Source organism: Loxodonta africana, chromosome 1 (assembly GCF_030014295.1).
Source record: "Loxodonta africana isolate mLoxAfr1 chromosome 1, mLoxAfr1.hap2, whole genome shotgun sequence".
In the NCBI taxonomy this organism is placed as follows: Eukaryota; Metazoa; Chordata; class Mammalia; order Proboscidea; family Elephantidae; genus Loxodonta; species Loxodonta africana.
In genome coordinates, this window is record NC_087342.1 from 212,616,604 (window position 1) to 212,641,702 (window position 25,099).

Genomic DNA, 25,099 nt, shown 5'->3' on the forward strand with positions numbered 1-25,099 from the left:
ACCTTTTCTTTTCCATTTACGATTTGTTTGTGTATGCTGACTGTAACGCAATAAAATATGTACGATTGAGGACAAAAATAACCTTGACCTTTATGTCATACACAAAAAGTATCTGAGATAGATCATAGATCACAAACCAAAATGTGAAAGAAAAAGATCTTTCTTTCACATCACTGTGGAATAGGCAAAGATTTCTTGAACAGGACACAAAAATCACTAGCTATAAAAAATTAATTTGATCTAATTATTTAAGAATTTTTGTTCATCAAAAGACGCATTAAGAGAGTACATAGGAAAGTCACACACGAACTGAGAAGATATTTGCAATATACTTTTTTATTCAAAAAAGGATTCTTATCCTGAATATATAAAGAACTCCTACAAATCAAAAAAAAGGCAGACAACCCAATAAAAATGTGCAAAACACTTGATCAAGTACTGTACAAAAAGATATCCAGATTGTCTAAGAAGTATATAAAAAGGTGTTCAATAATATTACTAATCATCAGGGAAATGCGAATGAAAACCATAATGAGATACCATGTCACACTCACCAGAAGGCCTAAAATGAAAAAGAACAGCAACACGAAGTGTTGGTGAGAATGCGGAACAACTACAATTCTCATTCTAATGGGTGCATAAATTGTTTCATTCACTTCTGGTAAACTGACAGAATTTACTAAAACTAAATATATGCCTACTCTATGACCCAACAATTCTACTCTTAAGTATGTTCTGGTTATGGATTGAATTTTGTCCCCAGAAAGAAATGCGGAAGTCCAAACCCCTCTACCTGTAAATGTGACCCCGTTTGGAAGTAGGGGGTTTCTTTTGTTATGTTAATGAGGCTGTATCAGAGTACGATGAGTCCTAAACCTAATCACTTCTGAATGGTGTGTTAGAGAAAGACAAGACTAGACACAGACACATACAGGGGAAGACAGATGCCATGTGAAAATACATCTACAGGCAGCCAAGGAATGCCAAAGAATAACCAGGGCTAGCGACAAGGACATACCCTCCCACAGAGCCAATGCTCTGAGTTGGACTTCTAGCCTCTAAAACTGTGAGACAATAAATTCCAGTTCTTTAAAGCCACCCATTTGTGGTATTTTTTGTTATGGCAGCAGTAGACAGAATTTAGTATCAGAGAATGAGAGCACTGCTTTAACAAATACCCAAAATGTGAAAGTGGTTTTGAAACTGGGTAATAGGTAGAGGCTGGAGATAATGTGATGTGCTTAGTATTAACAGCCTAGCTTGCCTTGAAGAGAGTGTTGGCAAAACTATGAACATCGAGGTCAGGTCTGATGAGGGGTGAGGAAGAAATAAGGGATCCCATATAGAAATCTGCCACCATGAACAGAATGCTGCTAGAATTGCTTAGATGTGTTTCTGGTAAGGCTCTAAAAAGAAATAATGAATATATTATTGGACACTGGAAAAAGTCCATCCTTGCTATAACATAGCAAAGAACTTGTATGAATTATGTTCAAATGTTTTGTGGAAGGTAGAACTTGTAAATGATGAACCTGGATATTTGGCTAAGGAGGTATTTAAGCAAGATCTTAAAGGGGTGGTGTGGTTTCTCCTTGTTGCTTATAGTAAAAGGCAGGAGAAAAGAGAGAGATTGAGAAACGAACTGTATTAAAAAAAAAAAAGCACAGCTTCAAGATTTGGAAAATTCTATCGTAAAAACTAAGACAGCATGCCTTGGGGGATGGCTACACAACCATCTGCTAAAAAGATGAGGCTCGTGACCAATGAATCTGTTCAACGACCTCAGCAGAAACCCTGTCAGCTTAGACGGAAATAGACGGAGACAGGAAGAAATGAAAAAAAGCTGTCTGCCTACTGGGATTCGATAGGCAGGAAATGGGCCAATGGCACTACTTGGTGCCAGGAAAAGGAAAACACAATCTTGGGAACAGTTCAGAGACCAGCAGGATTATCAGAAAGAGCACGGGGGGAGAGGAGTACCAGTTCCTTGGTTTCACAGGGTAGAGCTACCACCTAGGTTTCAAAAGGTGGGGACACCACCTCTGTTCCAGAGGGTAGGGCAGCAAGAATGGAACCACAGCCCACATGAAGGGGGTGAAGCTGTCATACTCGTGGGCAGGGAGAACAGGGCTGCTCAGGGCTGAGGGGGTAGGGTCACTGCTCCAGTGTACCAAAAAAACGGGAATGCCCTAAGCCAAGGGAGCAAGGTTTGCCACCCCAGTGGGCCTGGAAAGCAGGGTTACCACTCAAAAAGTCCGGAGGGCAGGGATGAGATGCCCAGATGGTCCTGGAGAACAAAGGATTATTTTCAAGCCCTGAGAGCTAATGGGATTTACTCTACTGGGTTTTGGACTTGCTTGGTACTCCTGACACCTTCTCTCCCTTTTGGAATGGGAATATATACTTTATACCTCCTGTACCATTGTACTTTGGAACCAGATAATTTGTATCCTAGTTTCACAAGTCCACAAAAGGAAAGGAATTTCACCCCAGGATGGAACACACCCATACTCTCACCCACTGATTTAGATAATTCAGAAGATTAGATCTCAGATTCAGAGTTGACACTGCAATAGGTTAAGATTTTGGGGGATGATGCGATAGGGTGAGTGTATTTTCCACGTGGGAAAGACATGTTTTGGAGGAGCTGTAGGGTGGAGCGTTATGGTTTGAATTGTGTCTCCCAAAAAGATATGTGGAAGTCCTATTCCCTTTACATGTAAATACCACCCTATTTGAAAATAGGGGTTTTCTGTTGTTATATTAATGAGTTCATGCCAAAGTAGAGGGTCCTGAACCTAATCACTTCTGTGTGATAAACACAGAAACACACACACACACACACAGGTAAGACAGATGCCACAGGAAGATACATCTACATTCAAGAATGTCAACGGACGTCCAGGGCTGCTGACAAGGAAAAAGCCTCCCCTGGAGCTGATGCCCTGATTTAGGCTGCTAGCCTCCAAAACTGTGAGGAAATAAATTCCTGTTCTTTAATGCCAACTACTTCCAATATTTTTTGTTACAGCAGCGCTAGATAACCTTGACAGTTCCCAAATGAAATGCTGCAAATATCCACCAAAAGATCTGTTTATTCATAGTAGCTTTATTCATTAATAGTCAAAACTGAAATTTTAATAATAGTCAAAACCTTATGCACAATAGTCAAAACTTAAATACCTATCAACAGGAGAACAGATAAGCAAAATGTGGCACAATGATACAATGAAATATTACCCAAGGGGGGGGGGGAGAACTATCAATACATATACCAACATGGATGAATCTCAAGAAATTATGCTGAATGGAAGGAGCCACACACAAAAGAGTCTGATTGAGTATACTTAATCTAAATTCAAAAATAGACGAAACTAATCTACAGTGGTGGAAATCAGAAGAGTGTTACCTCTTGGGGAAGTACTGGCCCATTTGTTTCTTAATGGATGTAATAATGTCTTTCTTGATCTAGGTAGTGGTTTCACAGGTGTAGTGCACTTTATACACTTTTTTTGCATGTATTTTATACCTCAGTAGAAGGGAAAAAAATTCTTTGTAAAAGATAAGCACACTATTTTTACCTTATCAGTTGCTTAGACAAATGTTATTAGGCAAATGGGAATGTTCTTACTTAAAAAGAAAACAAAGGTCAAGCAAACCATGATTAGGTTTCATTGACCTAAAACCAATAAGCCAAAATGAGAATATTCAAACTTTATCCGCTGGTATCAAGGAGGAAAATCCAGAGAAGGAACACACCAACCAGTTAGACCACGGCAACTACCATGGCCATCTCAACAGGACTCCAAGTAGCACGCTGGCAATGATGGCAAAGCACAATGTCAGTGGTGTGTTTTACCATAAATGCATCTGTTGGATGATTTTATTTTTTTGACTATTATTTTTAGTACCAAAGCAGTATGGCAAAGAAGAAACAGCAAGAGCTTTTGAATCAGACAAACCAGTTTTGCCACCTACTAGCTATATGGTGTTGGGCAAGTTTCTTAAACTCTTTGATACTCAGTTTCTTCACAATTTAAACAGATATTATCATACCTACTTTGCAAAATTGTTGTACAGCTATAATAAGTACTTATAATCATAGTTATTTAGCAATGCCTCCTTATATCCAAAGTATCATACGAGGCACTTGAACCTTATCTCTAGGAAATGGCATTTCGATAATAAAGATTGGTGATGAAAGGTAAGAATTTAACGAGACCTATAGATTACAAATTATAGGGTCCTTTTTTTTATCTAGCTAGTGGAAACCCTGGTGGCGTAGTGGTTAAATGCTACGGCTGCTATCCAAAGGGTCAGCAGTTCGAATCCACCAGGCGCTCCTTGGAAACTCTATGGGGCAGTTTTACTCCGTCCTATAGGGTCGCTATGAGTCAGAATTGACTCGATGGCACTGGGTTTGGTTTTGGGTTTGGTTATCTAGCTAGTAGGATCATTGAATAGGGCATCCTCTAAATAGGGGCTGGAAATTTTTTATTGAAAATAAATTGGATAAAATAGGTTTAGGGCAGAGGGAATGGCACGAATAAAAGAATGACCACAAAAACAGTGCAGTGAATCTTCAGGGACTGATGAGTGGTTAAGACTAGCTGTACCACTGGACTAATTCTGCCAAGTAACAGAATATGGGCCAGTAAGGCAAGCTAAGGTAGAGGGGAGGGAAGGGGCAGTGGTAGTTCAGTGCTAGAGATGCACAGAAGGGCTTGACTCCTGGCCAGTGAACTTTTAGGAAGAAAGGCCTGGCAATCTACTTCTGAAAATCTGCCACTGAAAATCCTATGGATCACAATGGCCCAATTCACAACCAATCATGGGGATGGCGCAAGACCAGGCACTAAAACCCCATGGGCCACGATGATTCAGTTTGCAACCGATAATGGGGATAGTGCAGGATCAGGCAGCGTTTCATTCATGGTGCATGGGCTGCCACGAGTCAGGGGCCGACATGATGGCAGCTTACAACAACAAAAGCAAACTGAGACCAGACAGGGAAGGGCCATCATTAGACTAAGAAGTCAAAGATCTCTTTTCTCAAGTCCTGAAGATGTCACTGAAGGATCCTGATGAGGGAACTGGCCTCAGTGGTCATTACATGTGACAGGAAAGGAAGGAAAACCTCAACACAAAGAGAATGAGCACAGAATAAGGGCCTAAATCAAGGTACCAAAAAGAGTGAAAGAAACAGATAAGACGTTGTTTTGTGCTGCTGAGTCGACTTCGACTCAGCATCCCTACAAGACAGAGTAGAGCTGCCCTGTGGGGTTTCCTAGGCTGAAATCTTTATGGGAGCAGATCTCCAGGTCTTTTCTCTCACGGGCTGGCTGGTGAGTTTGAACCACCGACTTTTTGGTTAGCAGCCGAGTGTTTAACCATTGTGTTACCAGGGATACTTAGGGAAGACAGTAGAACATTTAAGTTTATCCGTTTAAAAAAAAAAAAAAAAATGAACAGACATTCAATTTCCCTGAATGATACAAGTAGTCTTGCCTTCAATGTTCAAAATGATCCTGACTGGTGCAAAAGCTCAAGCGAAGTATCCCAAACTAGCACACTTTACTGCTGGTGAATGAAATCTTTTCAAATATTCCACATATTAAAATCTCCACATATAAAACTTAATACTAAAACATTCAGGGTAAAACATGTAGAAAAGCTAAAATCATTCTTCCAGTTAAGTGGCTATTTTTCACAATATATGCCAAGTCTCTAATTTGCTCATGCAAGAGAGATCTATATCTCTATATCTACCCAAAAGATTCACACATAAATCACCTCAGAAAATTGGGAATATTGCCACATCAGTTGCTAAGCTCTTGTGTAATACTTTTTTAGTATAATCTCTCATCCATTATGCCCTTTGCTGTAGCAAAAGAACAGACACTTCATAACTTATGAAATATTACATGAAAAAGAAAAACTTAAATAAAACTGTAAATTAAATGCAGATTATATAAGTATGGGTATGTAAGGTTTACCTAAGAAAACAAGATAATTCAATAATTATTAAATAATTAAAATTAAAATAACCGACTACATTAGGATAAAGAAAAGGAGAACAAATGAGTATTCCTAGGGGCTAAGCACAATTGTTAGCCCTCTCTATGTATTAACTCATTTAATCCTCCCTGAAACCTTGTAAGGTTCATTCACCACCTACATTTTACAGATGAAAAAACTGAGATACAGAGAGGTTAAGTAACTGCCTAAGAGTACACGGCGAAGAAGGGGCAGAACTACAATCCTGAACCCAGGCAGTCTGGTTTCAGAGTCTAATGGATTGAGAAAATATACTTCATAAAATTAAACACCATTCACGATTTAAAACTCTTAGAGAGCTAGGAGCAGAGGAGACCTTTAAATATCCAGCAAATGACATACTAAGCTGCGGTGCCACAGAAGCATCCCTGTTTAAGTCAGGAACAAGACAATAACACCCACTAGCATTACCAACATTTTTCACTACACTTGGGGTCCTAGCCAGTGAAATAACACAAACACAAAAGAGTAAGAGGTATGAAGATGAGAAAGGAAAACCTGCCATTTCTTGCAAATTATGCCTTCGTAAGTAGAAATCTAAAATTATTTGCAAAGTAGTAACTATCCAATTAGGAAATATAATGGGAAACAAACTATTTGTAGCAGCAAGAAAAATCACCAGGACCTGGGAATAAATTTAGCAAAATGTGTACAAGTCTTTCTTTATAAAATACCATTGAAGGACCAAAAAGCCACATACCAGGTGAAGAGAATGACTGGCTATTTTAAATATGTCCATTCTTTCCATACTAATTTATAAATTCAAAGCCATTTCTACCATAATCCCAACAAGAATCTTCATGAAACTTCATAAAATTCACAAGGAATGGGAAGGGTCCAAACATAAACAACACAATTCAGGAGAAAGAAAAAAAAAAAAATTTGTCCTGAAGACGTATCAGAACGTATGACAGAGCTATCTTAAGATTTGTTCAGGCAATATGGAGAGCTAGATATTCTGAAAACCCCCTCAAAACGAAGCACCTAGAACTACTACATAAACATCCTTTAAAATGTCAAATATTTATAGTTCACCAATTACTAGACTATGAAATCCCATGTGATAATTTCAATACATACAAAAAAAGCATTTGATAAAAATCACCATCAAGTATACATACCTATTATTTTCTAGCTTTGCCCACTGAGAGGGACTAGAAGCAGTGGCAATCCAATTATAACAAGGACACCTAGCATGCAGATATTGGTTTCTAAATACCATTCTTCATTGAAAAGAACCAGTACTTCTCAAAGAAATGGCTGGTTCTACGGTTGGGGCAGGGGAAATATGAAATCAGCTTGAAGCGTCTTGTGGAAACAGGCCGTAAGGAATTTTTTTTAATGGGGGCATTTTAAAAGGACCAACCTGAAAAAGTTCCCAATGCTACAGCTGGAACAATTTAAGCAACATAAAAATAGTATTAGATTATAAGCCAAAGACTAAAATAAATATTCACGAAAATATACTGATATAAACAAATGAGGGAAAACAGACAAATTTTGCTTAAAAAAGAATTCCAGTTAATAGATGTAGAAAAAATGAAGGCAATAGAAAATTACTATTACAATACCACAGTAACGGTTGATTTAGATAAGACCCACTGATAAGTACTAAAATTAGTGGGCAAACTTTAAGGAGAAATAGGATATTTGTATAGCTTCATAATACTACCTTCAAAATATTAATTACTGTGGTGATTTTAATGTATGTCCAAAATTATCTGATGATCTTACTTCCCCTTCCCTTGAGTGCGGACTTGTTTCTAACAAGTAGAGTGCATTGCTGTTGTTGTTAGGTGCTGCTGAGTCAGTTCCAACTCACAGTGACCCTACAGGACAGAGGAGAACTGCCCCATAGGGTTTCCAAGGAGCTGCTGGTGGAGTTGAACTGGCGACCTTTTGGTTAATAGCCAGCTTTTAACCACTACACCACCAAGGCTCCCAGAGTATAGAAAGTAATAGTAACACTATAAGGGAGAAACTTAGCAGACATCATCTTAACTCTGTGATCAAGGTTAATATGACCAGCTGATGTTGATATCATGTGTGCCTAATACGATGCAATGAGAAGGACACAATACCCCTGTGATATTCTTTCCCCAAATACATATACTTAGTCTAACTGTATCAAATCATCAACAACCCAAATTGAGAGATGGTCTACAAAACACATGACCAGTACTCTTCAAAAGTGTTAAGGTCGTGAAAAACAAGGAAAGACTGAGAAACTCACAGTTTGGAGCAGACTAGGGACACATGACAACTAAATGCAATGTGGTATATATGTACCCTGGAACAGAAGAAGAACATTAATGAATAACTGGGAAATCTGAATAAAGTCTGTAGTTTATAGTATTGCGCCAACATTAATTTCTTAATTTTGGTAAATATACCATGGTTATGTAAGGTGTTAATACTAGAGAAGCTGGATGAATGGTATTAGGAATGCTCTGTATTATCTCTGCAACTCTTCTGTAAATCTAAGATTATTCCAGAATAAAATTTCATGAAAGCAAGTATCAGTAAACTAGGAATAGAAAAAACTGCCTCAATCTGGTAAAGAGCATCTACAAAAAAATGTGCAGTAAATATCATCCTTAATAGTGAGGTACTGAACTATTCTCTCAAGATCAAGAACAAAGCAAGGATATCTAGTCTTACTACTTTTTATTCAATATTGTTCTGGAGGTCTAGCCAGTACAATAAGGCAAGAAAAAAAAAAAAAGCACAGAAATTGGAAAGGAAGATTTAAGTGAATTTTCGCTTGCAAATGACATGATTGTACATTTAGAAAATCTAAAAAAAAAAAAAAAATGCAATAAGCACACTTAGCAAGATCACTGTTATGGACTGAATTGTGTCTCCCCAAAATATGTGTTAGAATACTAACTCTTATTCCTGTGGAATAGGATAAATACCTGTTCTTTAAGGTATACTTTTGGTGTTAGGAAACCTTTCAGTGTTAGGAAACTAAGACAATCACAAAACACAAGCTCAGTACACAAAAACCAATTTTATTTCTATAAACTATAAAGACAGTTGGAAAGTAAAACTGGAAAAAAAATTACAGTAGCATCAAAAAAAATTTAACACCTAGAAACGAATTTAACAAATTTTGTGTAAATCCTGTACAATGAAAATTACAAAACAATGTTGAAAGTAAATGAAGAACTTATTCAATGGAGAGATATACCACGTTCATAAACTGGAAGATTCAATATTGCTAAGAGGTCTATTAATCCAAAACTTATCTGCAGAGTCAATGACTCTCAATCAAAAATCTGACAGACTTTTAAAACTGAAGTTGACAAGCTGATTCTAAAGCCTATACGAAAATGCAAAGCACTTAAATAGCCAAAGCAATCTTTAAGAAGAATAAAACTAGAAAGTTTACACCACCATATGTGAAGACTTATACAGTAATTTAAAAAGTGTGAACTGATGCAAGAATCGACAAATAGACCAGTGGAACACAACAGAGTCCAGAAATAGACCCAAACATATACATACAATCATTCAGATACCACTGCAATTCAATGAGAAAAGAAAAAAAATTTCAATAAATTGTGTAGAGCTGCTGGATGTCAATATAGAAACTAGATCTTGACCCGTACCTCACCCCATACACAAAAATCAACTGGAAATAAATCACAGATCTAACTGTGAGGACTAAAGCTATAGGCATCTGAAGGAAACCAGAGGTAAATGTCTTCAAAACCTTGAAGATGGTCAAAAATGAGGGTGAGAGAAAATTCTGTGGAAAGAATGCAAAAAAAAAAAAGACAACATGAGCTCAAACACAGAAAACCCTAAAGAATCCTCAAGAAAACTACTGAAACTAATAAAAGAGTTCAGCAGAGTATCAGGATACAAGATAAACATACAAAAATCAGTTGGATTCCTCTACTCCAACAAAAAGAACATCGAAGAGGAAATCACCAAATCCATACCATTTACAGTAGCCCCCAAGATGATAAAATACCTAGGAATAAATCTTCCCAGAGAGGTAAAAGACCTATACATAGAAAAGTACAAGACACTACTGTAAGAAACCAAAAGAGACCTACATTAGTGGAAAAACATACCTTGCTCATGGATAGGAAGACTTAACATTGTAAAAATGTCTATTCTACCAAAAGTGATCTACAGATACAATATGATTCCAATCCAAATTCCCTCATTTTTTAATGAGATGGAGAAACAAATCACCAACTTCACATGGAAGGGAAAGAGACCCCGGATAAGTAAAGCATCACTGAAAAAGAAGAACAAAGTGGGAGGCCTTACTTTACCTGATTTTAGAATCTATTATATCACCACAGTAGTCAAAGCAGCCTGGTACTGGTACAACAACAGATACACAGACCAATGGAACAGAATTGAGAAACCAGACATAAATCCATACACGTCTGACCCACTGATATTTGACAAAGGTCCAAAGTCAGTTAAATGGGGAAAAGACAGTCTGTTTAACAATGGTGTTGGCATAACTGGATATCCATCTGCAAAAAAATGAAACAAGACCCATACCCCACACCATGCACAAAAAATCACTCAAAATGGGTCAAAGACCTAAACATAAAATCTAAAACGATAAAGTTTATGGAAGAAAAAATAGAGACAACATTAGGAACCCTAAAACATGGCATAAACAGTATGTAAAACATTACTAACAATGCATAAACGCTAGAAGAGAAACTAGATAACTGGGAGCTCCTAAAAATCAAACACCTATGCTCATCCAAAGACTTCACCAAAAGAGTAAAAAGATTACCTACAGACTGCAAAAAAGTTTTTAGCGATGACATTTCCGATCAGTGTCTGATTTCTAAAATCTACATGACACTGTAAAAGCTTAACTACAAAAAGACAAATAACTCCATTAAAAAATGGGCAAAGGATATGAACACGCACTTCGCTCAAGAAGACATTCATGTAGCTAACAGATACATGAGAAAATGCTTATGATCATTGCCATTAGAGAAATGCAAATCAAAACTACAATGAGATTCCATCTCACTCCCACAAGGCTGCCATTAATCTAAAAAACACAAAATAATAAATGTTGGAAAGGATGTGGAGAGACCAGGACACTTACTTACACACTGCTGGTGGGAATGTAAAATGGTACAACCACTTTGAAAATCAATTTGGCACTTCCTTAAAAAGCCAGAAATAGAACTACCATACGATTCAGCAATCTCACTCCTTGGACTATATCCTAGAGAAATAAGAGCCTTCACATGAACAGATATGTGCACACCCATGTTCACTGCAGCACTGTTTACAATAGCAAAAAGATGGAAGCAACCAAGGTGTCCATCAACGGATGAATGGATGAATAAATTATGGTATATTCACACAATGGAATACTATGCATCAATAAAGAACAATGATGAATCCGTGACACATTTCGTAACATGGAGGAATCTGGAAAGCATTATGCTGAGTGAAATTAGTCAGTTGCAAAAGGACAAATATTGTATGAGATCACTATTATAAGAACTCCAGAAACAGTTTAAACAGAGAAGAAAGTATTCTTTGATGGTTACGAGAGGGAGGGAGAGGTGTATTCACTAATTAGCAGACAAGAACTATTTTAGGTGAAGGGAGAGACAACACACAATACAGGAGAGGTCAGCGCAACTGGACTAAATCAAAAGCAAAGAGGTTTCCTGAATAAACTGAACGCCTCGAAGGCCAGTGTAGCAGGGACGGGGGTTTGAGGACCATGGCTTCAGGGGACATCTAAGTCAATTAGCATAATAAAATCTATTAAGAAAACATTCTGGATCCCATTTTGGAGAGTGGTGTCTGGGGTCTTAAATGCTAGCAAGTGCCCATCTAAGATGCATTAATTGGTCTCAACCCACCTGGAGCAAAGAAGAATAAAGAACACCAAAGACACAAGTAATTATGAGCCCAGGAGACAGAAAGGGCTACATAAACCAGAGACTACCATCAGCCTCAGACCAGAACTAGATGGTGCCCGGCTAGAACTGATGACTACCCTGACAGGAAACACAACAGACAACCCCTGAGGGAGCAGGAGAGCAGCGGGATGCAGTCCTCAAATTCTCCTATAAAGACTAAATTGTCTGACTGAGACTGGAAGGATCCAAGGGGTCATGGTCCCCAGACCTTCTGTTAGCCCAAGGCAGGAACCATCCCCAAAGCCAACTCTTCAGACAGGGATCGGATGGACTACGGGATAGAAAATGCTGCTGGTGAGGACTAAGCTTCTTGGATCAGGTATACACACGAGCTTATCTGGACAGCTCCTGTCTGGAAGGAAGATGAGAGGGCAGAGGGGATCAGAGGTTGCCCATGTGAACTCGAAAATAGAGAGCAGATAGCAGAACGTGTGGTCTCTGGGGAGAGCAACTAGGAGTATATAGCGAGGTATATGTAAGCTATTATATGAGAGGCTGACTTGATTTGTAAACTTTCACTTAAAGCACAATAAAAAATTTTTAAAAAATACAGCACTAGATCACTCCCCCCAACATTGATAACTTGAGATAATTTTTTTTTAATTCTGTGTACAAAATGGCACTCTTAAGAGCATAAACAGGCAAACTTCAGACAAGCAGAAAATATTCGCAAACATGTACCTGACAAAGGTTTTCTACCCAGAATATAAAAAATCAAACTAAACCTATTGCCATCGAGTCGATTCTGACTCATAGCGACCCTAGAGAACAGAGCAGAACTGCCCCATAGGGTTTGCAAGGAGTTGCTGGTGGATTTGAACTACTGACTTTTTGGATCGCAACCGTAGCTCTTAACCACTATGCCAACAGGGCTGCACCCAGAAAATAAAAGGAAGTAAAAATCGTTAATAAAAGATAAACCACCTAATAAAAAAACAGTCAAAAGATTTTAAGACACTTCACAAAATAAATTTAAATGGCCAAGAAACAAAATATTCAACATTATTAATATTCATGGAAATGCAACCAACCTACCCCAAGATTACCAATTCAGCTCATATCCAAGAAACACAAGCATATGCCCACCAATGGCAGTCTCAAGAACAATTATAGCAAAAATCAAGAAAAGGTTTACACTCAGAAAGAAATAATTTTTGATGGTTACCAGGGAGAGGAAGAGGGTAGAGGAAATATCACTAACTAGACAGTAGACAAGTATTAACTTTGGTGAAGGGAAAGGCAATACACACGATACAGGGGAAGTCAGCTCAACTTGGCCAAGGCAAAAGACGATGCTGTGAGGAACGCAAAAAAAAAAAAAAAGACAACCACAGTAAATACTATAACACACAATCCTACAACAACAGTAAAAAACAAACAATAGGTTACAAGCAGAGACACAGGTAGATATGTACACTGACTTGGGGTAGGAGGGAGTATAGGAGTACATCCACGTACATGCATGGGTTTGGCTGTGGATGTTTTTACATACATATTAGTATAGGGTCACTATGAGTAGGAATTAACTCGAAGTCAACTGGTTTGTTTTTTATTTTTTTTATGTGCAGCATATATATTCATATGTATATTAAAGCACACAGGGGGCACAATCATAAAAGCTTCCTAGACACAACCAAACACCTCACGGGACCAAGTTGCTGGGGCTGCGGGCTAGGGACCATGGTCTCAGGGGACAAGTAGGTCAACTGGCATAACAGAGTCCATAAGGAAAATGTTCTACATCCTACTTCAGTGAGTAGGTCTGGGGTCTTAAAAGCTTACAATCAGCCATTTAACATTCAATTATTGGTCTCATCTAGTCTGGAGCAAAGGAGAATGAGGAAAACCAAAGACACAAGGAAGCAATTAATCCAAAGGACTAATGGATCATATGAACTCAGCCTCCACTAGGCTGCGTCCAGAAGAACCAGATGGTGCCTGGCTACCAACACCAAGAGCTCTGACCAGGATCACTATAGAGGGTCCTGGAAAAGTGGGAGAAAAATGTAGAGCAAAATTCAAATTCACAAAAAAGACCAGACTTACTGGTCTGACAGAAACTGAAGAAATCTCCAAGACTATAACCCCTAGACACCCTTTCTAATTGAGAGCTGAAGCCACTCCCGAAGTTCACCTTTCAGCCAAATATTGGACAGGTGTATAAAACAATACCCATGAGGAACGTGCTTCTTAGAATAATCAAGCATTAAAGACCAAATGGGCAACACCTGCCCAGAAGCAAAGATTAAAAAGGCAGGAATGGGCAAGAAGACTAGATAAATGGAAATGAGGAACCCAGGGTGGAAAGGGGGAGAGTGCTGACACATTGTGGAGATAGCAATCAATGTCACGAAACAATTTGTGCATAAATTATTGAATGGGGAACTAATCTGCTCTGTAAACGTTCACCTAAAGCACAAAAAAATGTTTAAAAAAAGAACATTTGTAGAAATTTATTTATAATAACCAGAAACTGAAAACAATTCAAATGTTCATCAACGAGAGAAAGAATAAATAAATTGTGGTATATCCACATAATACAATACCATTGAAAACTGGAATGGTCCACAGTTTGTCAATCCTTGCTATACAGGAAAAAGAAAAGAACTACTTACCTCATGTAAGCAAAAGAAAACCAACACAAATAATAAACTGAATTGTTCCACTTATATGACATTAAAGAACACTTAAAAATAATCCACGGTGAGAAAACTCAGGAGTAGTAGTTGCCTGGGGAAGGGAGGTAGCTCTACTGATAGCAAAGGGCAGGAGGAAACTTTTGCAGGGATGAAAATGTTTTATCTCGATCTGGATGGTGTTTACACAGGTGCATACACATGTAAATTTCATGAAGGTATACATTTTATTTTTATGTCTTTGTTGTACATAAATTATAGCTCAATTTTGGGGAAAAGGCAAATTAGACAAAGATACAATCTGAAGAAACTACCTAGAATTCAACATCAACAAAAAATATGTGAAACATACGAATGCTAGATTAAAAGATATGAATGACAGAATGAAAACGTCTAACAGAAGTCTAATCAGAGTTCTTGAAGGAAAAGAATAGAAAAAATGTAAGGAAGGAGGGAGGAAACACTGAAAGCAATAAAGGATAAAACTTCCCATAATTGATGAAAAACAAAAACCTTAGAGACAGAAAGCACAACAAATCTAAAGCAGGCTAAACGAAATGCCAATACCTAGACACACCCTGTCACAACACTGCAGAACACCAGAGAAAAGAGATTTTAAAAGCAAAGAAAAGACAGAGGACCAACAATTAACAGTTATTTAAACTCACATTGGAAAGTAGAATGGAACGATACCTCCAAAGAGCTGAGAGAAAAGAACCGTCCGTCTGGAACTGTATACCCTACAAAACCATCATTCGAGAAAAACAAAAATAAAGACCTTTTCTTACCATCAACAGTTGCTTAATAAACAAGCTTCGAGAGTATATACTTTAGGAAGAAAAGCAAAACAGAGGCGTCAGATGCAAGAAGGAATGACAATGCAAAGGATCCGCAGAAAAAGAAAAATAATGTCAAGTTTTACAGCAGAAAAAAAATTAAGATGGAACTGAAACACCAAGTGACAACAACATATAAGTCAGGAGATTAACTGGAGCCAAAGCAATTTAGGGTTCTTGAATTCGTTGGAAGAAAAACAGAATAATTAATCAACTTAGATTGTTAAGTTTGGACATTAAAAACTTAAAGGAAATTACTAAAAGAGATAAAACATATTTTCACACTTATCAAGAGGTAAAAAAATGGAGTAAGAAACAATCTAAAAAGTAGCAAGCAGGAAAAACACACACACACATGCACAGAGGAGACAGGGTTAAAATATAAAAAAATAAAATGTTAATGTTAATCCTAACTATATCAGTAACCGCATTAAACCTAATTGGACTGAGAACTCCAGTTAAAGAACAAAGATTGTCAGAGTGGATTAGAAAAAAAACAAATCAGCTGTAGCCTATTTACAAGTGACAAATCTCAAACATAAGGAGAAAATTTGAAAGAAAGAGATTTTTTAAGCAAATATTAACCAAGGTAAAAGCATGACAATAGTATTATAAAATAGATTTTAAGGCAAAAGGTATTTGGAAAAGGAAGCGTATACCATCGCTATACAATGACAGAAGTTCCAATTTACAGAGAACACAAGGCAATTCCAAACTTGTATATACTTTCAAATTTTATAAAGTAAAAGTTTCACAGAATTACAAGAAATGGAGAAAGTCCATCACTGTACTGTGAGATTTTTAAGATACATATCTTAAAAACTGATGGATCCAACAAGCCAAAAAATTATTAACACTAAAAAAGCTTTGAACACCATAATTCTTAGGCTTGATATAAGGGACATACAGATATAGGACCTTGCCTCAAATGTCTGTGAATACATGTTTTCTCAGTCATATGAGGAGCGGTTGAAAAACTAACCATGAGGCCATAAAGCAATTCTCAAATTTCAAAGAATCGGTATCATATAGAACTCGTTTGCTGACTACAGTGCAAGTTAGAAATCAATAACAAGAAGATAGCTCAGAAAAATGTACACATTTGAAACTAGAAAGTACTTCTAAAAATCTAATATGCAAAGAAAAAAATCACAATGAAAAACATTTTAAATTCTTAGAACTTAACAATGTATTACACATCAAGCTACAGTAGTTAAAATTCTATAGTATGTGCAGAAAGACAAATGACCAGAGTCTATTCCACTAGAATCAGGAACCTGGCCTTAAGCCCAAGCATATGTAGGAAGATGTGTACGATGAGAGTTGTGGCACTGCAAATCACTGGTACGGGCGCAATTACCCTTCCAAACTGGAAAAAGAAAATCAATTAATCTTGATCTGACAACAAAAACAAGATATATATATGTCCCAGTTAAATTAAAGTACTAAATGTGGGGGAAAATAAAAACTTACAGGAAAAAAAAAAATTTCAGAACACATTTCTGTAACAGTAGAGAAAAACGTCTTAAGACAAAAAAACACAAAGAAAAGATTAGTAATGTCTGCAGTTTACATAACCAACAAGGGATCTGTAGCTAGAAAAATGCTTTCCAAGAGATATTTCTGCAATGATTGAAATGTTCTGTTCTATAATATAAAATATAATAGCCACTAGTCACATGTGGCTATTGAGCCCCTGAAATGTGGCTAGAGCAACTGAGGAACTGAAATTGTTGAAGTAAATATGACAAAATGTTAGCATTTTTTAAAACTCTGAGTGAAGGTCCCATGAGGGTTTGTTTTATTTTTATATACTTCTCAGTAATTTTTTCATAAAAGAATTTTGTTTCATTATAGAAAATATAAATCCAATTTTATAAAAAAAATATATATATATACACACAAGTGTCTTTGCATAAGAAAGCAAACACCAAAATGTCCATAATGTTATCTTTAAATTTTTTAATTTTCCTCTAAATACTTTAAAAATATTACAGATTATTTAAGGTAAAAAGAATAATTCAATAGACACTGATTTGTCTACCCACACAATCTAGGAAATAAAACGTACAAATATTGTTGAAGTTCCCTAAATACTTCTCTCTCTGATCATGATTTCAAAGAGAAGCCAGGACATATGAGTAATAAGACTAGAACCCTGGCTTCAGGCATCTTCATTTTATGACATCCATACTTTAATATACTTTATTTAGAAAGTCAGCATACAAACATATGTGTATCATTTAACAGAGTTATAAAGCAAACATCCATGTAACTATCTTTCAGGTCAGGAAATAAAGAATTTCCAGCTTCCCAAAAGCCCTCCCCCTGTGTATTCCTTCACATTCAAGACCCCTTTCCTCTCTTGAGATGACCACTGACTTTGCTTTTATGGCTTTACTGTCTTTATGTTGTTTCTCTGCTACTTTCACCATCTATGTATCCATCCCTAAACAATAGCTTTGTTTTGCCAGGTCCCGAATTTTACATAAATGACATCATACAGTATTCTTCTGCAACTCCCCCCCCCCAACAATACTGAGATCCATTTGTCTTGAAACACAAAACTATTTCATCTCCTTCTGTATTGTGGTCCATTACATGACCAGAGGATAATTTACCTTTTTCCTTCCGATGGCCACGAAGGTTGCTTCCAGCTTTTTGGTGTCACAAACAACTCCGCAGTAAACTTTCTTGTACTTGTCTGTGTATATGTATATTTTTCTAGGGCAGTGGCTTTCAAACTTTTTTGACCATGACTCATAGTAAGAAATGACATTTTACATCATGACACACAGATCTGTGTATATAAAAAGTTTCTTCATATGAAACAAATAACCTACGACCTGCCACACATTCTGTTCCCTAGTATAGTCCGTGTTTACAAAATGCTGATCATTGTCCACTTAATTGATTTCACCACCCACTAAAATGGGGTTCAAACTTGGTTAGACATCGCCCTAGAGGATGAATACCTAGGAATGGGCTGTTAGACCATGGAACGCACACACTGTCAACTTTTCTAGATTCTTAACTCAAACAGATGTTCTTATCTAAGTATATATGAATTGATCGCAATATAATTTTTGCGCTGAAAATGTGGAAAGTCAGACTATTTTCTATCTTTTCATTCGGTTATTAAAGAGTATTAAACACTTACCATGTGCTAAGTAACCACTGGATCCCGAAGGAGACTGATGGGTTAATACACTGGGGTGGGGGAGTGGGGAGGACATAAGGGACCAGGACCTCAGTGAGGCCCCAGAATGCTCACAGGAGGGGCCTCCGATCCCGACTGCGGAGGGAGGGGCCAAAGAAGGATTCCTGGAAGAAGGAGGACCTAAGCTGAGTGTTTCTATTTTTAATTTTTACTGGTTTCCTAAAACATAAAAAGTTACACGTTTGTTGAAAAAAAAAATTCAAAATTACAAGAGTGTATTTTTTAAGAAGTCAAAATCCCCACTACCACCCTTAAAGTTTGATGCTAAGGTTAATCCATGGCTGCATACAAACTACCCTGATCTAGGAAATTTTTTAATATTTAAAGATTTTAAAGAGTGTATCTAATAATACAGCCCAGAAAACTAAAGCATATAATCATTTTCCATAATGGACGTAAATGCAAACATTTCTTGTTTAGTCACACTGTTACTTTTAAGACTTTTTTTCCCCTTGTGGAGAAATCAGAGTACCACGTTTTAAAAATCGAGTCTATTTACTGTTTACCAAAATTAGATGAATGCTTCATTCAGTAAGTGGCATTAAAAACTACTAGTCGAAAAAAAACTGGAAAGCCTTCGTGGCTTGCCCGGTGACAATTTGTCGGAGTTTCCACACTTGGTCCCGAGCGAGCCCGGGACCGTCACGTACGCGGCACGTCGGCTCCGGCACACCCTCCCGGAGCGGCTCGGAGCCGAGGACCGGACCGCGCACCGCGGCAAACCGCCGCCCGCTGTCCCCAGGCCCGCCACGCACCCTCCGCCCAGCCGCTTGGCCGGGGTGACCCCACCACCTACCCTGCGGGGTCAGCAGCCCCCCGGAACTCAGGCAGGGCCGCTCGGGCGCGCCACCTCCGCGGCCATGACGGCGACCCGGGGAAGCGCCCCGCGCGCCCAGGCCCGCGGTCCGCGGGCTTTGGGAGAGCCGCCCCGTCCGTCCGCGCGTCCGTCCACCAGGAGAGCCAAGCGAGAATACAGCCCAGACGTGTCTAAATCAGGGCGTAGGGCGTTCCCGATGGGCTGAATGACAAACAGCAGATGCCGTGGGCTTTGCCGCCAGCAGCAGCGCGAGGATGGCTGCGCTGAGGAGGCCGCGCACAGGCGGAGCCCGGGAGCCAGAACGGCGCGTCCGAGAGGAGGGCGCTGGGGCCCCTGGCGGGGGCGTCACGTGGCAGCAGGAGGCCCCGCTGGGGAGCCAGGGGGTCGGCTGCAGAGGCGGCGGCGGAGGAAAAGGACAGGCGCCTGGACTGCCGACCAACTGAGTCATAAGTGGCAGCAAACCCAAGATCATCCAGGTGCGGAGCTGGCGCAGGTAGACCCAAACCAGCCCGAAGCCCCGTATCAGAGATTGTTCGCTTAAGTCACCAGCAGGATGAACCGCCCTGAGCCAAACCATAAATTAGAAACCGACAGATGCTAGGAGGACACTCGCAATAGGCCAAACTTACCTCCTATTCGTGCAGCCTTAAAACGATAGTGGCAGCCTACGTTTGACCACTAACTGGGAGCCGGGCAGTGTTCTAAGTACTTTACAAGTAAATAAATAAGATCTTTACCGCAACCCTGTGAGAAATACGAGTATTCCGGTCTGAGAGATGAAGAAGCTGAGGCACAGAAAGACTAGACAGAAGTAATTTTACAGTTATGGAATTGTACTTTTATGCCTTAACTTTTTTTTTTTTATCGTAATGTTACCTGAATTGAATCTCGAGACCTTTTTCTTCCTTACGAGATACACATTTTTGAAAGATGCCTATAAATATTACGTAAAAAGACTAAGAAAGGTACAAGTAATTCAGGACATGTTTCTTTCAGACAGTCTCATAGCTCTGAAAGATGAGGTTGTTAGCATCTTACACTCCTATCCACCTTCACCTCCAACCTGCCGATTTCCCTTGCTTACATTACCTTTGGCTCACTAGCAATTCGAACATTTGCAATTGCTCTAAGGTCTTAATTCTTCCAGATGTTTAGCCTTACCTCTATATTTAAAGGGCTTCAGCACTCATCCCAACGTCTCCACTCCTAAAGTCTTTATTTTCATTTACTTCTTGATGGATGGCTTTACTTTTCAAGTCTTTTTTTTTTTTTTTTAAAGAAGGGCTTATAGATACCTTGTGTATGAGAAGATCTACTTTTTATTTTTATACATAAATAAAAATGGAACTCAGTAAATATTTTGGATTAAGAACTTCCTTCCAAATCTAATAGAATAAGAAGGCAACTGAGTCACTGGCTCTTGACATCAAAGATTTCTGTGGAGAGATCTGAAACCTACATAATTTGCCCTATGGAGGTGATCCGATTTTTCTGCTAGATTGCCTGAAGAATTCTTTATCTTTAAAGTACCCAGTTAATATCCTTATCTGAGCTATGTCTCCAGTGCTGACTATCCTGTATCAGTTCTTCCCAGTACATAGTATGATCTTTCAATTTATGGATTCCAGGCTTCTTTTATTATAATATTCCATTCATGTATCTGGAGAAGTTTGTCCTTGGCTGGATTTTCTGCTTCAGAGTTATCAATACCCTTTTATCTGATCTATATTCGATATTCAGCTTCTTTTGATCCGCATCCACTCTGATTATCTTGGAAGCCCTGGTGGTGTAATGGTTAAGAGCTACAGCTGCTAACCAAAAGGCCGGCAGTTTGAATCCACCAGGTGCTCCCTGGAAACCCTATGGGGCAGTTCTACTCTGTCCCTTAGGGTCCCTCTGAGTTGCAATCAACTCAATGACAATGGGTTTTTTCTGATTATTTCAAAATAGTCTGTTCAATAGTTTTTCTAGCTTATTAGATTTTAAGATGTTCTTTTGACACTCACTTGGTTTTTTAACTGGGCAATTCCCCTTTCTATCACATTTTTAGCAATATTGAGCTGTTTTGTGAAATTCATATTCTTAATTTTTCTGTAAAGCACATACAAGGAATATAAATTTTTGTTCCTTGGTTTTCTTCCAGACTTAGTTCTTCATCTATTTTCCACATGCTATTTTTCATAACTCCCACTCCTGTCTCCCATATTATAGCATGTTTGTGTAACAGCTATGTCAAATATTTTCTTCTTGCTTATCCATAAAAGTTAACAACAGACCTTCTATTTGCACTAACACACTGTGGATAAATTCCTGGCACACTTTCTTCTCTACCTGGGACCTATCTGTCTTCTCCATATGGAGCTTCAGTTTTAGGGCTCAGTGTCATTTCTATCTACTTCTTCTATATCCGGGGGAATCTGGAGACAGAGGAAGGGGAAAGCTCAGCTTAGACTGAGTACAGAGCTAGCGGGGAAATCTCCCTTCTGAGAGTCCTTTACTTCCTACACTAGCCCATCTTCAAGCCAAGAACACATACCCTCTGCCTGTGAGCTTCAGTTCATTTGCCCAATTTAGCACAGTACCTCAGAGGGGGCAAACTTCCTGTCTCTGGCAAGATCCAACAGCGGTGTGTAATGCTTCCTTGACTTTTCACAGGGGTGACACTTCTTTCCAAATCCGAGGACATTTGTGAGAATTCTCAGGATTTGATCTGACCATCATTTTCCTGGGTATGTCTTGTGGGGGTAGGTGGAGGGTTGGAGTATTCAAACACATCTGGAGACATCACACTTCAACAGAATCTTAGGTATCTTTGTCATCACTTCACAAAGTTTATGTTATAAGATTATACCTTTTTCTTTCTTTGGTTGCAACAGGTGAGTTGTTTTTGTTTTGTTTTTTACTACTTCATTTCTTCCAGGTGGTTTAAACTAAAAAAAAAAAACTCATTGCCATAGAGTTGATTCTGACTCATAGCAATTAGGGTTTTTAATTGTTAATTGCTTCTTTCTTCACAAGTGCCTCTGTGCGTTGTCTGTCTCTTTTCTTCTCTGATAATGAATTATATGAAAATCCTTGGATTTTTTTTTTTTGCCCTTCAGTTATTTCTACAAAGTTTTCTTTGAACATGAATATGTTGACCTAGTAGCTGTGACACCCTCCTTTCTGTTAAGCCTCCCTTTAATGTCACAAGGCTTGGCACTACAAAGTACCAAACAAAGGTTTTAGGGTAAAGGCTACAAACTCAAGTCTCTACAAAATTTAAAACAACAAGGAGGTGCAACTGTACAGCTCAGGGTAATGGCTGCCATGTTGGAACGTTCAGGGCAGTGCTGCCAAATCTGCTTAATTTTCAAGAGAAAAAAGATACCAAGTGTTTCCATATAAAATTTCCTAATTTTGAAAACACTGCAGAGTACAAATGAAGTATCTCTCACGGCCAAACTGAAGCCCAGGATTACAAGTCTGTGACCCATGTTCTAGAGCAAACCACTCATATATTCTGTAATCACTGTTTCACCTTCGAAGTATTTTGAGATAGTTTTGTTCTACAGACTCTTCTTGCTCTGTATTTCTTTAGCAAATATACAGCAAGAAGATTTGTTTTGACATATTTACAATTTGATACAAAATGTCAGGACCCCAATGCTTTCATGAATAGGTTACTGGGGGTAACAGCTATGATCTGGCTAAAATTAATACCGTGTACGCAGACCAAAATAATGGGAAAAGGTATCATTTCAATTGATACAGAAAAGGCATTTGACAAAATTCAACATCCAATCTTAAAAAAATCAATTAATGAAACTTCCTTAACCTAATAATGGGTATATTAGTTTCCTGCAGCTTCTACACTAAATGAACACAAATTGGGCGGCTTAAAAGAGCGAAATTTATTCTCTCACAGTCCCGAAGGCCAGAAGTCTGAAATCACGGTGTCAGCAGGGTTGCAATCCCCTCGGAGGCTCTAAAAGATCCTGCTCTACTGGGTTGAAGAGCAGCCTCCCAAAATTCATGTTCTTCCTGTGTCTTAGTTCTCTAGTGCTGCTATAACAGAAATACCACAAGTGGATGGCTTTAACAAAGGGAAATCTATTCTCTCACAGTCTAGGAGGCTAGAAGTCTGAATTCAGCTCCAGGGGAAGGCTTTCTGTCTCTGTCGGTTCTGGAGGAAGGTCCTTGTCATCAATCTCCCCAGGTCAGGGAGCTTCTCAGCACAGGAAACCCAGGTCCAAAGGACATGCTATTCTCCTGGCTCTTATTTCTTGGTGGTATGAGATCCCCAGGTCTCTCTGCTCACTTCTTTCTATTTCAAAAGACATTGACTTAAAGCACAACCTAATCTTATAAAGACCTGCCTCATTAACATAAACTGCCTCTCCTACTGCCTCATTAACATCAGAGAGGTAGGATTTACAACACAGGAAAATCACATCAGATCACAAAATGGTGGACAATCACACAATACTGGGAATCATGGCCTAACCAAGTTGACATACATTTTTGGGGGACACGGTTCAATCCATAACATCCTAGAACCTCAGAATGTGACTTTATTTGGGAATAGAGTCTTTATAGATACACTTAGTTAAGATGAGGTCATATGCGGGGGCGGGGGGAAGCCTTAACCAATATTTTGTGGTGTGCTGTCAGGTCAATTCCGACACATAGCAACCCTATAAGACAGGGGAGAACTGCCCCTATAGGGTTTCCAAGGCAGTAACCTTTAAAGAAGCATACTACCATTATCTTTCTCCTGCAGAGGGGCTGGTGGGTTCTCTTAGTGGTCAAACCGCCGACCTTTCGTTTAGCACTCAAGTGCTTAACCACTGTGTAACCAGGGCTCCTTCTAATCCATGTAACTGGTGTCCTTATAAGACGAGATAGACCACCACGTGAAGACGAAGATAGAGATTGGGGTGATGCATCTGCCAATCTTAGCAAAGCCAAGGGTTGCTAAGCATTGCTGGCCACCACCAGAAGCTAAAACAGAAGCATGGAAGAAATTCTCCTCTAGAGCCTTAAGAGAACACTTAAGCATGGCCCTGCCAATGCCTTGATTTCAGACTTCCTGTCTCCAGAAATGTGAGAGAATAAATATCTGCTGTTTTAAGCCATCCAGATTATGGTACTTTGTCACAGCAGCCCTAGGAAACCCATACCCCTTTCCTGCCTCTTACAGTTTCCGGTGCTGTCAGCATTCCTTGGCTTCTGGCCACATTACTCCAATCTCTGTCTCCATCTGCACGTCACTGTCTTCTCTGCGTTTCAATCTCATAAGGATATTTATCATTGGATTTAGGGCCCACCAAATAATCCAGGATGATCTCCTCTTCCCAAGACCCTTTTTCCAACTAAGGTAATATTCAGAGGTTACAGGAACTTGGACATAGACATATCTTTCAAGGGGCCACCATTCAACACATTACAATGGGCATCTGTGAAAAACCTATAGTTAACATCATACTTGACAGTGGAAGACTAATGCTTTATCCTAAGTTCAGGTTTAATTTTCTCTAATAAAAATGTAAGTTAACACTTTAAAACCTACCTACCCATTGCCGTCGAGTTGATTCTGACCCGTAGCAATGCTACAGGAC

General features: G+C 38.8%; 1 protein-coding gene across 12 annotated transcripts in view; it reads right to left on the reverse strand.

Annotated features, from left to right (window-relative positions):
- Positions 1 to 25,099, reverse strand: part of PLAGL1 (PLAG1 like zinc finger 1) — a 146,340-nt gene that overhangs the window by 63,955 nt on the left and 57,286 nt on the right. For 2 of the 12 annotated variants that reach the window (XM_064291682.1, XM_064291708.1), the window contains exon 1: positions 19,479 to 19,775. The exons of 8 other annotated variants lie outside the window; for them this stretch is intronic. The gene's annotated coding sequence lies outside the window, so the exon portion shown is untranslated. Of the gene's footprint in view, positions 1 to 18,622; positions 19,401 to 19,478; positions 19,776 to 25,099 lie in introns of those variants that run through there. 2 more of the 12 variants (XM_064291690.1, XM_064291701.1) reach the window with 1 other exon arrangement.